Source organism: Anopheles maculipalpis, chromosome X, assembly GCF_943734695.1.
Source record: "Anopheles maculipalpis chromosome X, idAnoMacuDA_375_x, whole genome shotgun sequence".
NCBI classification, from domain to species: Eukaryota; Metazoa; Arthropoda; class Insecta; order Diptera; family Culicidae; genus Anopheles; species Anopheles maculipalpis.
This window is the reverse complement of record NC_064870.1, coordinates 6,480,237-6,496,441: the sequence shown is the minus strand read 5'-3', so window position 1 is coordinate 6,496,441 and position 16,205 is coordinate 6,480,237. Positions and strand designations below refer to the sequence as shown.

The 16,205-nt window shown below is 44.9% G+C and overlaps 1 protein-coding gene across 1 annotated transcript in view; it reads right to left on the bottom strand.

Moving 5' to 3' along the window:
* LOC126560414 (uncharacterized) overlaps nt 1–16,205 on the bottom strand; it is a 202,368-nt gene that overhangs the window by 55,642 nt on the left and 130,521 nt on the right. The gene's annotated exons all lie outside the window — the stretch shown is intronic.

Sequence of the window (16,205 nt, the reverse complement as noted above, 5' to 3'; positions counted from 1 at the left end):
TGACGACAGTTGCTCTCTCACTAATTCTTTAAGACCGCATTACTTACCAGTTTGTTAACAAACGCACACATTTTAAATGATATTAACATTCGAGAGGCAGATGTAAAACCAAAAAGCAGTGGGCCACGAGTGGTTTCAAATTAAAAAGAAAAATCAAGGTCCCGGGGCCTCGAGAAACTTCAAACTGTTGAAATCGATGCAAAATTGGTGCTTTGAAATCGCTTTTTGAGAACCTGGCGCATACAAAATCTAGGCACAGTGTGGCATCGATTTAAACAGTTGGAAATTGCTCGAGACCAAAGGACTTATAACGGGGACCATTTTTTGCTACCACCAATCGATCTCTGAACACCGTTAATGTGATATCCAAAACCGAAACGTTCGAAAATCAACCGCCTTTACGTAAACATGCACGATTTAATTCCAGTATTCTTTAATGTAAAGAAAAAAACGATTTGTTCCTACCAAGTAAGGCGTTTTGCATCGCTTCATTAATTACAACACACCAGTGTGATATGCGCTCATTTAAGCGACCCACCAGCAGTTGAGATTTCCATCATTTGAAAAAAAAACTTAAAATAAAACAACGATAAACGCTACTCGTAAATCGTATTACACGCGTTGTTGGCGATTTAATGGCGATTCAGAGAAAAATCAAGTTAAGCAAGCAGTTAAGCGTGCAGAAGGTATGTATGATGCGTCGCTGTTGATTAGATTAATAAAATTAATTTTATACTGTTTAATGTAATGGGTGTGTGTGAGTGTCGATCGTAAGTTTTTTTTATATTCACCGTAAAACAAATTGAACATGCGAGGCGCTTATCTATTTCCGGGCTATGTGCCGAAACGTATCCGGAATGCAAATCAAAAGCTGTGCTACATGATTTTAATTTATGGTTAGAAACTAAATGCCGTGATTGATTTTGAGAGCCAATAAAGCAGGTTTGCTTGTAAATTACATCTTGGTTAATCAGGACACCGTCTCCAAAATCGGATAAATCAATTCTTGGAGAGCACAAAAACTCAGAACATTTCGCTGGGGTTTTTACAATTGGTAGGCTACGGATCGCTGAAGGTTGTAGTGTTTGAGAAGAAAAGATTTTATATAATTAAGATTTTTTTCTGTTCGTAAATATGGTTAGACAATGCTGTATGCTATATAAGCAAAGCATCGCACAGGTCTCATGAAAAGCGGCCGTTTTACTTGGGTGTCATTGAGCCGAGCTCTTCTTGGCATAGCGGCCAGCCATTTAGTGGCCTCCTAGACTTTTTTGATACTAAGCAGTTGCATAGCTGTTCCTCACATCGGGGAAGCAACCCGGATGGGAATTGATCTTCAGATTCTAGCGTGGGAAGACCGGCGCCGCCAAGAGCGGCCGATTTCAGAGTGATTGCGGTTGTGGCCTGGTGGGCTGGTCATGTCTGGCCGGCCGATTCAGCGCAAAAAGTCTTATTAGGGCAGCCCGAAAGCTATCAACAAAGAGAATTTTGAATTTTCAGTCAAATGTTTACATCGCAACAAGTCGGTTGCTGCACCCTGACCATCATGCATGCCACCGTCTGTCAACTGTCAAACGCACCCAAAAAAAAAAGGTGACTAGCGCAAGATGGCGCCAGGATAAAAAAGGAAAAAACAACACAACACACCCACACGCACACACCAACACAGCCACATAGCATAATCAGTGTATGCACACGTTATTCGGCTTATATCCCCCGCTACGGCAACATGTATCGATCAGCATGCCCTTCAGTTCGTCTGTAACATTGTGTCCACACGAGTGTCGCGTTCCGATATAACCGCCCGCCCGAGTGTTCCGCCGTGCGTTCGATTTTATGTTTAATTCTGGTCACAAAGCAGCAGAAACGGTGCGTCGATCGGGAGAATTCGGTGTCTGTGCTTCGGTAAAGAAAATAAGAAATAAAAACAAATTAGTTTCTTTTTTTCTTGTATGGTTGTTTGTCCCTAGTGTGCGCGCGCGCGAGTTTGTGTGTGTGCCGGATGATTTTGTCGCCTTACACCTGTCAACCAGTAGTACGGTTTTCCGGATCTTACCCTCTTCACCTTGCCCTTTCAGGTGATGTTGGTTGGTTTTTTTAAGGGGGGGGGGAGTATTCCGGTATTTTTTTCACGCTGTCAGTTTACTTCCTGCGCCGCGTTAATGCTTACACGAACGATGCTTGACTGTGCGTGTGTGTGCGTGTGTGAGTACCTAATAATGTAACCTTTTGCCACTCAACCATAATTGCTAGAAAAAGGTCCACCATCATCCAACACGCAAAAACACGTTCGCTCCGGTTGTGACATGATCGCGCCACCTCGACACCGTGTTATGTTTGCGTTTGCTAGTATTAGTAGCACACACCCGCGCACACGCACGCACTTGTCGTGCCGTGCCGTCTATTGTCGTTTCCCTTTTTGGAGGGGAAAAATGCTCTTCCGGTTTGCAATGGGGTGTTTAGGGGAGGGGGGGGGGGGGGGGGGAGGTTTGCACAGGATGTGCATCTTGCACGACAGGCGGATATTGCGCGTTGGCAGCCGACCGATCCGGGGAAGAAGAGTAAAAGCATAATAGTGGAAGCCGTGTGCGCATGTGTGTGGGTGGATCGGTGTGTGCGTGCGTGTGAGGCTTGCACCAATGCGCGCGGGGTGTAGTTTTTTTTTGTTGTTTATTTTGTGTGCTTGTTGGATGTCGAAACGAAAGGAAGAAGAAAAAAAACTAAACGTAAACGAAAGAAAAAAGTGTTGGAAAGCCCTACGCATGCTTGTGTGTGTGTGTGTGTGTGAGAGAGAGAGAGGGAAAACCGATTCTTGTTGCGTTAAAATTACTGCGAAAAAATGTTTCCAGTTCGGTCTCGTTTTGTGTGACCACTTTTAACAAGAAAAAGCCGTTTTCACTCTCTTGTCACATCCCTGCCTGCACCACATATTACGACCATCAAACCAAGGATCATTGCCGTGACGTATTCAGCCACACGCACACACGCGCGCGCGCTCCTTCACCCGAAGGTGATTCTCAAAACGGCAGCCCCGGATAAACACCTAATCTACAAAGAAAAGCACGCGTTCTTTCTTGCCCCATTTCCCGATACATGCTGGCGTGTGTGTGTGTGTGTCTGTGCGTGCGTTAACACGAAGGCGCCAAATTCAATCAACCCCCAAATTGGAAATGAATATATTTCCCCTGTTATTTTATTTCCTGCAGCAGAAGGCAACAAAACCATCTGTCCACCGGTACTATAACTTCATCCATCAAACGGCAGCAGCAGCTTAGTGTATAGTGTTATGTGTGATTTTTGTTCGTGTTAGTGGTGCGAGTCGTGTGTTCGATGTGTGTGCGATCAAATAGATAAAGTTTCAACATATACTTGGTGTGTGATCTAATCTCCTGCGCCCCATAACCCCTAGCGAACAAAGTACGACATCTAGGGTGGTAGAAGCGCCGGAGCGAGCGAGAGAGCGAGCGTGTTATCAGCGCTGGCCGCTCTCCTTCTAACACACACGCGCACACACAGACTGCTGCTTTCTTCTGTTTTGTGCGTGTTCCAACAGCGAGTCACCGGTGTGCGCTTGGGCGCGTGCGTCTCTGGGTGTGTGTGTGTGTGTACGTATTGGGGAGCCGGGGAACGTGTGCGCCATGTAAGTATTATTGGATGAACTGCTTCTATACACTATCGACAGCAATTTCCTTTTATCAGGAAAAGATTCAAATTTATCGTTTGTTTGGGTATTAAAATAGATTTGCTTCGTGGGGATAGGTTGTGTGGCGTACGAAAGCCCCGTACTTGTGCAACTGGAGCAAACCAAAAAAAAAACCCTAAACTTCACAGGAATATTCCCAACACACGCTTTGTATCGCGTTTCTAGTTGGTGAGAGCGTTTTTTTTTTTTCGTGTGTCGCTGAGCTGTGCCAGTAAGTTCCAGGAATACGATCAACGATCGTCCGCCTCTACCAGTATCTGTCTCTGCGGCACGGTTTGTGTGTATGTGTGCGGCTTTGCGCCGGCTATTGCGCTGCTGTTTTTAGCTCGTCACTTCGTCGTTACGGAGAGACGGAAGAAAACAGTGGGAAGGAGAAAAGGGCAAAACGGGGGAAAGGGACGAGCGACACAGGGCGGCCAACAGAGGCGAGCAAGGCAGATTGAAGATTTTTTTTTCTACACATGTGTTTGCTGCTTTTGTTTATAATGTGTCCGAAAGATATGATTTTTTTTTTGGGTTGTTGAAGTTATTTTCAAGGGCCTACAATGATGAAAGAGAGTATGAAAGGTAGCGCATTTAGTCTTGCAGTAATATCGCATCAATATCTCTCTGTATCAAAATGTCACTTTGACAGTAATACATAATTTTTATGGCACGTCTGTTTCTGCACGCTGCAGAGACAATTTGAATGGCAGAACTTTCCAGCAAAGGTTGCAAGCAAGTCAAAGAAGCCAGAAATGGCAGACTGATATTTCTCGAGGTTGTAGTACCATAGAAGAGGGAGTGGCAACCAGCTCGGTAAGCGGAATCAAATTCGTAGTCTTAACTATCCAATGACGTAATATCAATAATTCTCGTAAGGCATTAGATGGTCGTCATGACTGACCGTACGTGGCAGGACTGGATATTCCGTCCGGAACATGTCTCACCTTACGGGCAGCACTAATCATCCAGCAATGAGTAAAATTGGGCCAAGAAAATCGCTAGAATCGGCTGGACGGCTTGGGTATCGAATCCCATCTAAACCGTCGATCTGCAAAGTTAGCCAAGCTATGATCGGCGAAGATTTTTTTGATCACTGATATCAGTCTTCAGACAGTCTTGACTACACAGCTAGAGGGATACATCCGAAGTCAAGGAAGACCTCCCGAGATTGTACAGCTAGGGAGGAAGAAGCAAGTTAGAGGATACGGTTGTGACAAACAGCTCACAGGTAGATCTAGTCTCAAGGTAGCCAGAAATGACTGGACCAAGACCTCCTGAGGTGAAACATATAGCGCGTATTCTGTATATTACTAAGGTTGTCTTTGGGAGTCCTGGTGGAAGAGCGTAGTAGCGGCATCGGTCTTCATGCGGCAGGACCGAGTATCGAATCCCGTAGGCTAGCCTGCTGACTTGCCATCCAGAATCTGCAGGCCTGGAACATCTCAAGTTTATTAGAGCCTTGGAAGAAGGCATAGAGAGAGAGAGAGAGAGAGAGAGAGAGAGAGAGAGAGAGAGAAAGATGTCTATTTTGTTTTGAATATCTCCAGAGGGTGCATTATTGAAGTTGCTGACTATCCAAACATGCAATCAAACAAGAACACAAAAATTTCTGCTTTAATAAGGAGATCAAAATTAGCGAACTCCATGTGTTAACACAATTTCTTTCGTTTAAAACAAACAACAAAACTTAAACCGTTTTGTGCCTTTTTGACCTTAAACGAAAGCCAACATTATTTTGGGTGTGTTGGGCCCGGGGTATTTGAGAGCCGAAAGAAGGCGCGCGTAATCCGATACGTGGGGATTGTTCCTTCGCATTCCTACCTTCTTACTTTCTTGTACACAGAGAAATGAAAAAAAATGCTGCAACCACACCAGGAAGAAGGCTCTCGTTCGGGAAGTCGATTGACAGACAAAGGAAACAAAAGAAGGTCTTCACGAAAAAGGGAAGGACCCGAGAAAAGCGAGTGAGATGGAGTATAAAAAAACCCTTTTCGTCGTATTTTTTCGGTGTTTAGCCTTGCTTCGTTCTTGCCCATATCTGTAGGGTTTCTCTGGGTTTTGCTGTCGTTGTTTAGGTCGCTCGCTGGCTTGATTTTATGACTTTCGTGCTTTCGCATCCTCGAAGAGAAACGGGTCCGACTTTTATGGCTCCTTTCCCCTGGCTACGGCTTTGTGCGGTGAAGTAGACCAGAAGATCCTTCTGCCCCTTTTAACCCCGCTGTGTGTCCTGCGTAGATCACTCGCCTGCTGCGCATCTTCTTCCCCGATATGCTCCTTGTTTTCTATTTACATCGTTCCTTTTTATTTTCGGTCCATCCCGAGGCCGAGCCGCGTTTGCCATGGTTACGAGGTTTTTATGTTTTTCAAAACTTCAAATCTTTACCGTTTTTGGACATTGTGCTGGGCGTTCGGTTTGTCTTCGGAGCGCACATCAGTACACATTGGTGGTTCGCTGCACAAAACCCCGTACCGAACAGAACAAGCACTATCTTATCCTAGCTTTTGATAAGTTTTGAAGGATAAGGTGAAAGAAAATGTTATCTTGAAGGAGGAACAAAGCTGTTCGGGCGCACGTGCTTCCCATTTGATGGAACAAAGTCATGTCAGGGCTTGTGGTGACCATATGTAGCGCAAATGTGTGTAAAGATTGCAATTATGTGCGGTAAAGTAGCATTAAGATAGCATTAAGATTAAGAAGTTTATCGGGTGGGCCCGGTGGTAAGGGCGACAAAGGCGTCGGTCTTCACACGGCACAGAATCCGGGGTTCAAATCCCATCCGGACTAAACTGAATATCCAAATACGTGGATATCGGCAAGTCTAGTAAGCCATTCGATGGCCGGCATGACCTTAGAGGTCGGTTTAGCCAAAAAGAACAAGATGGTAATTGATCAGATTTTGGGTTACAATTATTGCAAATCGAAGGCGAATGGTGAGAAAAACCCTTTGCGCCATAATAGTGATGGGGAAAATTGTAATCTTTCGGAACTGATCGGATAGTACGCGAACCTAGTAGTACTTCAGCAAAAAGCGGCACAGCGTCCGTCGTGCGATCATTATCCTGTCTAGTCTTCTCATCTTTGTGGTGGCCCGGTGGTGTAGGCGATAGCGGTGCCGGTCTTCATACGGCAGGATCCGGTGTTCAAATCCCATCCAGACCGTCCTCCCGTAGTGTGTTGTGAGTGTATTTGTTCTACTTTGGCCCTATTTTTCAACGGAATTTCAATCTAATGTAGATGACTGTATCAAAATTAAAACTATTTTAAAAAAACACATTAAAACTAGGAATGGAAGAATGCGTCCTGCAAAGCAAAAAGAGTTCTCTCACTATGAAACGGCCACAGTGAACTATCGAACTATTCAGGAGAAAATCTTCCAGAGGCTTTAAAATGATCGGATGCACAGATCCAGGCCCTCGCTGTTTAATCTTTTCCAGAAAGGCCAGAATCTTATAGGAATTTGCTCGATCGTATCCGGCCGTCAGGAAATGTGACACAACGCCCAACTGTTTTTCGGGCCCGGACTGAGCAGTCCATCTAATGGCTTACTAGAATTGATGATAAAAAACGTAGATGAATTGTCATTCCTCACTACGTTGGGAACGGTGCTGCCTGGTGGTTTAAGTGACAGCGGCGCCGGTCTTTACACGGCAGGACCGGGATTCAAATTCCATCCGGACCGTTCCCCCCGTAGTGTGAGGACTTGAGTGATATCAGCAAGTCTAATAAGCCATTCGTTAAGCCAAGAAGGAGAATTCAATTATATAGTATAAATTATAGGTGGGTTCTCTAGGTCACGGTCGTGTCCTCTACATCAAATTCGAAGTCAACAATATGACCTTTATTGCTCAAAGAGCTTTTGCCGATGTCAGCTTATAAAACATATCACAAATTTAAACTATAAGCGAATGATTTCGAACCGAAAATCAAAAACAAAATCGAAAGGAAAGTAGCAAAGACTTAAAAAGAGTTTTTGGAGCGTTTTTTGTTTGTGGAAAGAAAAAAAAAGGTTTTTGGAGCATTTTTTGTTTGTGGAAACTTTTAAATGTTCCTCGTGCAACGGATAGAGCACGAATGTTTGGAGGCAGAGAAAAAAGGGATATCCATAATAAAGGTTTCCAATGTTCAGTAATAACAGGGCGTTTTCAAACAATCAGTTTCATTATAGTCCAGCTTTTAATTTGTGTCTGTGTTTTGTGCTGTAAAACTATTGTTGACAAGCAAAAGAGCACCAGAAGCGAAGCGGAAAAGAAAAAAAGAACGTACCTTCCACGTTTTCTTGTCGGCGGGATCTCTTCTCCAGACGCTTTTGCTACTTTGCAGTTGACTCCACCATTTAACCGCAAAAGGGTTTAAAGAGTGGATTCCTTACATGGTTCCCCTTGACCAATAGGTGAGTTGTGTTTGGAGCCAAGAAAGGTCATAGTGTTTAGGCCGATCTCAGCAACTCAAAGTTTAAAAGCACGTCTTTTCAATATAGGTTAATTTTTAAAAATGTTGCATCAAATTAAAAAGCATCTACATTTTCTTGATGTTTGTGCTCTCGAAGTGAATTGTGAATCGAAGTGAATCCAAGAGAACATTTACAGTATTGGACAAAACAAGTGCAACCAATCAATCGCAATCATGAAGCCCTACATTGAAGGTGCATAATATGCTAATTGAAGAACTTTTCTTGTTTATTATAACACAAACTTCATTATAAATAATTCATTAAAAATGAATAAACATAAAAAATCTACGTTTTCCTCCTGGATAAAACAAGTGCCATATTTAAATTGGCTTTCAATATTTCGTTACAAATTCTTTACTTTCGATTACAGCCCTGCATCTGCGAGGCATAGACTTGTGGAATTGGTGCCCATGCCTTTTTGATTTGTGCAAACAATTGATCCTTTGCATCGTACACCTTCTCGATCAATTTGCCGATTCACGATCTCCCACAGGTTCTCTAGAGGGTTCAGATCCGGAGATTGGGGTGGCCAATTTCATCACACCATCATCGCACCACGCTCCACCGTCTTCTGACAGTAATGTGAATCTAAGCGTTTTCCAGTCGTCCCTTCGCTTCGAAAGATGTTGAACTACGACTCATCACTGAACAGAACGGTCCGCCATTTCTGCACATCCCAGTCAATAGGAGATTGAGCAAACAGAAGTATTTTATTCCGATTCCTAAGTGAATTCAGAGTTTTCTTCGCCAGGACGTCGACAGAACAATCCGGCTTCAATGATGATTGCTCTATTTGAGTTGCGAATGTTTTGTCCAATACTGTATGTGGTAACGGCCATAGGCTTTTCACACGGCCGCACCGGATATCAAATTCCATTCCTTAATATGTATCGCTGGAATTGCTTTTGTTAATCAGCTACAGCTAAATTACAATTATATTGGGTGCGGTCCTATTGTTCGGCTACTTTTGTGAACTAAGCTCGATTAAGTCTTGTCTGAAACAGTTTTCTTGGCCTCAGAGTTTAGAGTTGAAGGTTCGGGTCTTCGGTGTTGAGGCGAGAGCGTCTCCGGCGTCTTCACACGGTAGGTCCGAGGATCAAATCCTATCCGGACTTGTCCCCCCTTAGTGTGAGGACTAACGATCCAACTACGTGGTGCCTGTTGACTCCAATTTGACGTACGTCATACGTCATATTCGGGTTGTGTTGCTGTGCAAAATGGAGTTAATGTAATTTTCGTGCTATTGTCAATTTCGGTTTTGGTCAGGTTCAGGCTGCGATATGTGTTGTCCGTCCGTGCGGTTCATCTCAGAACTCTATCCATCTTACTTTGTACATCCCATTAGCCTTGTATCCCGCTCCATATGAGATGCATCCATCTAAAAGTACAAGGACTTGCATTTCTGCACCAGGATCCATTGATGGATGAGTTGTCTGTCCTGTCCGCCCAATCTCCATGTATCCCAGAGTTGTGTGTGTATGTGTGTAGAGTTGAATCCGGGAAAGCTTATTATTCCCATGAGCCTTTCAAGCTTAAAACGGGAACGATGAAAACTTATCCCCCAACAAGAGAAGTGAAAAAAAAACAACCTGACCCAGTAGAATGATTTTAAATTAATAATGGGCCCATTAAAACGAAAGGAAGGCATCAAGTAAGGAGACATCTGGGCCGGGGGTGGTACGCGAGCGTCAATTTTCATCCACTTTTTCCGTCCCTTCTCACCATCCTGGCGGGTTACATTGTTTTTCTCCTATTAATATGGTTCTAAAAATAGTTCTCCAGCAAAACGCGCACGGGACAGTACCGGGGACACTCAGTCACTCGTGAGTGACCGAGCCTCACTCCCGGTGTAACTGATTTTCAATTTCGGTAACCTTCGATACGTAATTCCAGCCCGTGTGCCCCACCCAACCCAAGCTACCCGCTGGGCTGCGTTATTTTCGTCGGGACGCGCATTTTCCATTCGCAAGATTGGAAGGTGATTTTTCAAGCTTTTTTTTTTTCGCTCTTCTACGGTTGCGAATAGCAACAGGCGTTCTTTCGCGTACCTCTTTCCTCGATTTCGCTCAAATATTTGCCCTCCCGCTATCGCATTCAATCCGCACGCTCCCTCGCTTACAGGACCTTCCAAATGCTCTCGATTTGCGAGCTAAGTTGTATTAATTCATCCTTTAAATGATGCTCCGGAAACGCACTTTACAAGCCACAAATACAACCAATTATTCTGCAACGAACCAACGCGCATGAGAGTGTGTGTGAGAGAGACAGAGAGAGAGAGAGAACGCGTGATTGAGTTACTGGATATATTCCGGTGAGTGAGGGTTGATCGGTTAGTTCCTTGGTTTTGCTTCTTACAGGTGCATGAGTGTGCAAGGGTGTTGATTATTCAGATATTGACCAAGTTCCTTCTTTATTGGAGCGTTTGTTATTTGTTATTTATTATGTAAATCGAGCGACAAATAATCCCTCTCGATAGCTTTTACAATTGTTATATTTACACAAAACAGAAGGACAACGCTAGAGGCAACATGTACATATGTTACAGTACAGGATTAGACGTATGAACATGAACACGGTCGATGAAACACGGTCGGTGACCTGGCTGGGACGTGGGAGGTTGATCGTAGAAAAAAGCGTCGGGGAGTCTATTCGGTCGTCGAGTAGTCCCGTATCGAGGAAGGCACAGTCTGGCTTGGGAGATACGCTCTCCTAAGGAAGACAGACCATAGAGCATACATCTGGTCCGGTAGTCTAGCCTCCGATTCCAGTTGTTGGCATACTCCAGCAACGAACGAACCAGAGAGCAATAGATAGCCCGGATGCATGTTGCGTCTTGGAACTTACGGGCCATATGGAAGACTAGTCCAAGCAACCCTACTGCTGCTAGCCACGACGTGATCGAGCTGGTCGTTAAGCTGGTGGAAAGCCTCGTGTTCAAGCAAGACGCCTTAGGGTCCTTGATGCATTGTTTCCTCTGTATGGTTATCCCGTCTAGCACATAGTCGTAAATCAACTGGCATTTTGAGCGGCCAAAAGTGATCAACACACTCTGGGATAACCAAGGACGCAAAGCACAGCAAAGGACCAAGGTTGTTGCTCTCAGTTAGAGTTAATGCGAAAGTTTTGGCGACCATTTTTGATTCCAACCTCTGATGTTTAGTGTTTGCCGGAAGCATATGCTCAGTAAGTCTTCAATCATTTGTCAGCTGGCTTGAATGACAGAAAAGTTGAATTGTCCTTTTAGCCAGCGTTCAACATTTCGAAATCAACAATAAATGTCAATTTAAGCACAATGTGTGGTGTGCGTGTTCGCGCTTCACTCATGTCAGTGGAGTAACAACCTCTGGGAGCAATGTCCTGCAGTGGAAGTGAGTTTCTTATCAATCTAAATGCACCTCGATGACTTAAGTTTGTTGATTTACTGACAGTCAGGAAACGCAAAACAGCAAACAGTTTTGTAACACTTTTGTGATGCTGTAAATTAGCCACGCTAGCAGCAAACCATGACCTAGTTTTACTTGGCTTATATTAAGCATTTGGCTGGTAAGGGATTTGTCAATACAAATTTGCCTTCATGGTGTCTTAGTTGTCAGATTTTGTCAATAGTACGGTACCTGGAAACATCTCATTTCTCGCTATAGTGCGCTGGTGTTCCTCACACGATAATAGGCTCTCATTGACAAAATATTATTAGTTTACACCTGCACACTATAGCTTTGTTGTATGTCTTATTTAGCGAGTGTCTTTGCCCTCACGAAGTAGTTCTTCGCCCTCACGAAGTAGCTCTTTGCCCTGGCGAGGTAGCTCTTTGCACTATTTGAGGTCTTCGCCTTCTCGAGGTAGCTCTTCGTCCTCACGAAGTAGCTCTTCGCCCTGAAGAGGTAGCTCTTTGCATTATTTCAGGTCTTCGCCCTAATTGATAGGCGCGAAGTCTTACGTCGCACATGTTAGTGAGGAGTTACCCTCTCCTCTTTAACACGTTGTGTGCCATGACTGTCACTTTTGATGGACAGAGAGATGTTTCCTGGGGTGCCATGTCTATCATTTTTTGATACACAGTAGTCGTCATTTGTCGCCAACTGTTATTTCTCCACGGTGAATGCACTTTGTTACTTACAACCTTCGGCAAATATGCAGATTAGACTTTTATGAAACTGATTATATAGTTGGTTTTCGCAAATTCTTTGTTAATCAATTCATAAAAGTATATTTTTTTAATTCTTCTTTTCCGAAACCCCTTTTTCATTTTGCTATCTCTTAAATCGACTTATTTGGTTTGTAAAAGTTCAGTCTGCATTTTTGCGGAAGTTTGCAAGTAAACAAGTGGTATCAAAATCGCCATGGCTAGTTTTATTCGAGCTGAGCCTTTTATCGTCAAAATATATTAAAATAATGCAAAAACCTCGAACCGTTTCGCTTCACCCACACAGAGCAGAACTAGAGTCACTCAAAACGATGCCTCACGTTCCTCTCCTTCTCTCTTTCTCTTTCTTTCTCTCGCTTCTCTGAATCTCTGACTCTCTTTGAAAGGTGTGTGAAAAACGAGCACGTAGAGTAGGCCGACAGAGGAAGGATATTGTACCATTCCGGCCCAAATCTAACCTAAATGAAAAAGGAAAGAAAAACCGGCAAAAGGGGGGGGGGGGGGGAGGGGATGGAGGGGGCTAACTGAACCATATTGTGAGGCCGTGAAATTGAGCGCAGCTGGTATAAAAGCCATCTCCGGGAAAATCCTACCAAAGGTTATGTTGTTTCCCCAGGCAAATTTCGCTGTTTTTTTTATTGTAATATAGTTGTCGTTTTTCTGGCGAATGGAGAGCAGCAAAAAGCAGAAAAAGGATGTCTTTTAGCCCGCATGTTTTCCTGGACCAGTCGTAGGACCTTTTTTTTTGGGGGGGGGGGGGGGGTTTCTTTTTCCCATTCGCCGTCGGTAAGTTATCTCGGTCATTACAATTTTTTGCTGTCGGTTTTGTTCTTTTTTTTGTTTGTAGTTGTTATCCTAATTCTTCTCAAAGAGGTGAGAAGAAGATAAATGAGGGAATGATAGGGAGAGAGAGAGAGAGAGAGAGAGAGAGAGAGAGAGAGAGAGAGAGAGAGAGAGAGAGAGACTCGAAGAGAAAGAACAAAATTTATTGTTCACTAATTGGTACTTCTTGCGATCAGCGTCTAAGTCCCTTTGGTCGTCGCCGCCAGCGCCGCCACCGGGAATGGAAAAATGGTAGGGGCGGCCCCACCGTAGCGTCGGGGAGCGCCTGTGTGTGTGTATTTATTATTTATATGCGTGTGTTTTCGGGGCACGTTCGGGGAAATCCCTCAGCGTGTCGGAAAAACCGTCCCTAATTTGTGCCCCGCATTTTGTTTGCTTTGCCGAAGTCTAAGGATACTGGCGCCATTGGGTTTTCTGTGTGTGTGTGTTGTGAGAGGAGGAGTGGACGCACGGCTAGAAGAAGCGAAATAGCTGCGTAGCATCGGCTGTAAGTCCAGGTCGGTGTGCAGGCACGATGCAGCCGTGTGATCGACTTTGTAGCAGTTTGTAAAGTTGTTTTCTAACGATTGATCTTCAGCGTTTGCTGATACGGAAGGGAAAGGGGGGGGGGGGGGGGCATCAATGTTATGGTTCGTTCCTTCTATTCTATTATGTTGTTCTACTCTGCCACCGGTAGTAAACAACACACACACACATCACCTCAATCACCCAGTTTGGTCGTGCACACAATAAAACCGCAAGCCTCACGTGTGCCAAGTTGAAAGAGCGTGGTAGGGAAAATGCGCATCCAACACACACCCCAAACAGATAAGAAAAGGTGGGGGAAAACCAAAAAACAGCAGCAAACCGCCTCCTTCGAGGGCCAGCACAAACAATTCAGCGAACTGTTTTTGTCTCGCGATGTTTTTTTGTTGTTGTTGCCAACAGTTTTTGCAGTACGCCATGCTTTTTTCCCCCGCAGGAAAATGGGAGGGGAGGTGGGGGGGGGGTAGATCACGGAGGAAGGGCAGAGTCTATGGAGAGAACATCCACCCACCCTACTATAGTAAACCAAGGCCTAAACACCATCTACATCCTGTATTTTGAATTCTGCTTTTGGAGTGTAACCTCGGTAGTCGGCGGTCCTTGCAATGTCGGCAGCTGGATAAGAGAATCTTCTTATCGTGTCCGATCTCTCGAGACCTTTACTAGGAACTCACGCGCCCCGGCCTTACCTCACTCATGCCGGATCACATATATCCTGTAGCCCCAGGCATGGGTGAATTGCTTCAAAATTCGCGGTGCGGTGCGGTGTTGTGTCATTGAAGAATCATTTGCGTCTAAACGTGCGTGGTAAACGTCGACAAGATCCGTATCAATCTAATCTGATTCGATTACCTAAGCTGGTTGATCTTCTGACATGCAGGCGATGTTAAACAATATCAGTGTGTGTGGAGCTGTTTGCTACACTGTGTGTACAATCGGCGAACTTTCTGCTGCGTATCTGGGGCTACTTCCTTCCTCTACGGGCTACGGATTTAATGCGCGCTCTAACTATTTACAAGTGGGGCGGGCCCGGTGGTGTAGGCGGCAGTGGCGCCGGTCTTCGAACGGCAGGACCGGGGTTCAAATCCCATCTGGACCGTAACAACACGCGAAATGAACGTAATTTTCCTATTTTTCTCCCGGAACAAGTTGAATTTTCTAAGTGGGTAACAAGCACCATCATGCCCAAAACTCCTCCATAAGAGGGAAGAGTGCTCCAATACCTGCTCATAGGTGTCAATAAATTCCATATAGCGCAGCACTGGGGCCTCTACTATACATAAAATAGAGTGAGTAAACTTGAAATTAACAGTACTCATTATAGGGCGATTTTAAAGGACTTGGTACTCTTCCCCGAATGACGGACAACTACTCGAATGAGCGGTACGCTGTTCTACACAACAACAATGTGACGCAATCTGTGAAGTTTTGGTCCCAAAGATCCTCCCTAGCTCGGAGTCTGGATCATCCAGCTTCTAGTCAAGAAAGCGGTTGTGTAGCTAGAGAAGACGCAGACATTCTACAGAGTCTAGATTTGAAGCGCGTATGTTGAAGCACTATCCGGCTAAACATTTCATTCCTAGTCTTCTCCTTTTTTTTTTTTTGACTAGACTTTCGTAGTATCACGCAGTTGGAAGGTCCGTCCTCTCAATACGTGGAAACGGGTACGGGTGGGATTTAAACTCCGGTCCTCCGCCACGCAATGAACCGCGCTACCGTTGTCGTTTCCGTCATTCGGTCATTGTCCAAAGTCCCCTGCAACGCTTTTACCGAAAAGCGTAAATAAAATAGATAAAAACGTTTCTTTAATCCTTTATATTGATAAACAACCAAAATAAAAAGTCCGTTAGTTATTTTTTTTTTCACCTTTGCTCAACGCATTGACTATTTTGTAATAAAAAAGAACGGTTTTTTTTCCCTCGTCAAACAAAAAGAACAAAAATTACAGCCCAAATATCTGTCATTCGGCGAAACGATTTCCTGTTGCCATTGTGTGCGCCCAGAGAGATGTGTCTCTTTGTTACGGGAGGGGGAAGGGGGAGGGGGGGCGGACCCACCATCCACCGGGGATCGCTCCCCGGGAATGGTGGTACCACCGCACACTTCAGTTTTGGAGGAAAAGGCTCACAAAAATCCGGGTTTTGTGCTCGTTGTCGGATGAGTGTCGCGTTGTAACCGGCATCGAAAGCCCCCCTGCCGGACACGGTAGCACTCACCGTGAGTGGCGCTGGGAGTTATCAAGCCGTGCGAACCGGGACGGGAGCGACTGGCTGGTGGGGCGTATAAAAGTCCACTGTTCCATCGGTCGCTCACGTCAGTCTGTATCGGGCAGTGGTGCGCATCGTATGGTGAAATCCGCGCTTCATCATGTGTGTTGGCTGCGTTGCGAACACCGAGTGTTAGAACAGTGTTTAGGGCAAACGCGGGGCATTTTCAAAACACCCGCGCACCCCCCCTTATTCGGCGCTCATCGTCTGTGTTTTTAGGTGGTTACAAACCTTTTCGTGGTTTTCTGTGCGGAAGATTTCCTTTCCCCCGGGTGCTATAAAGCAAC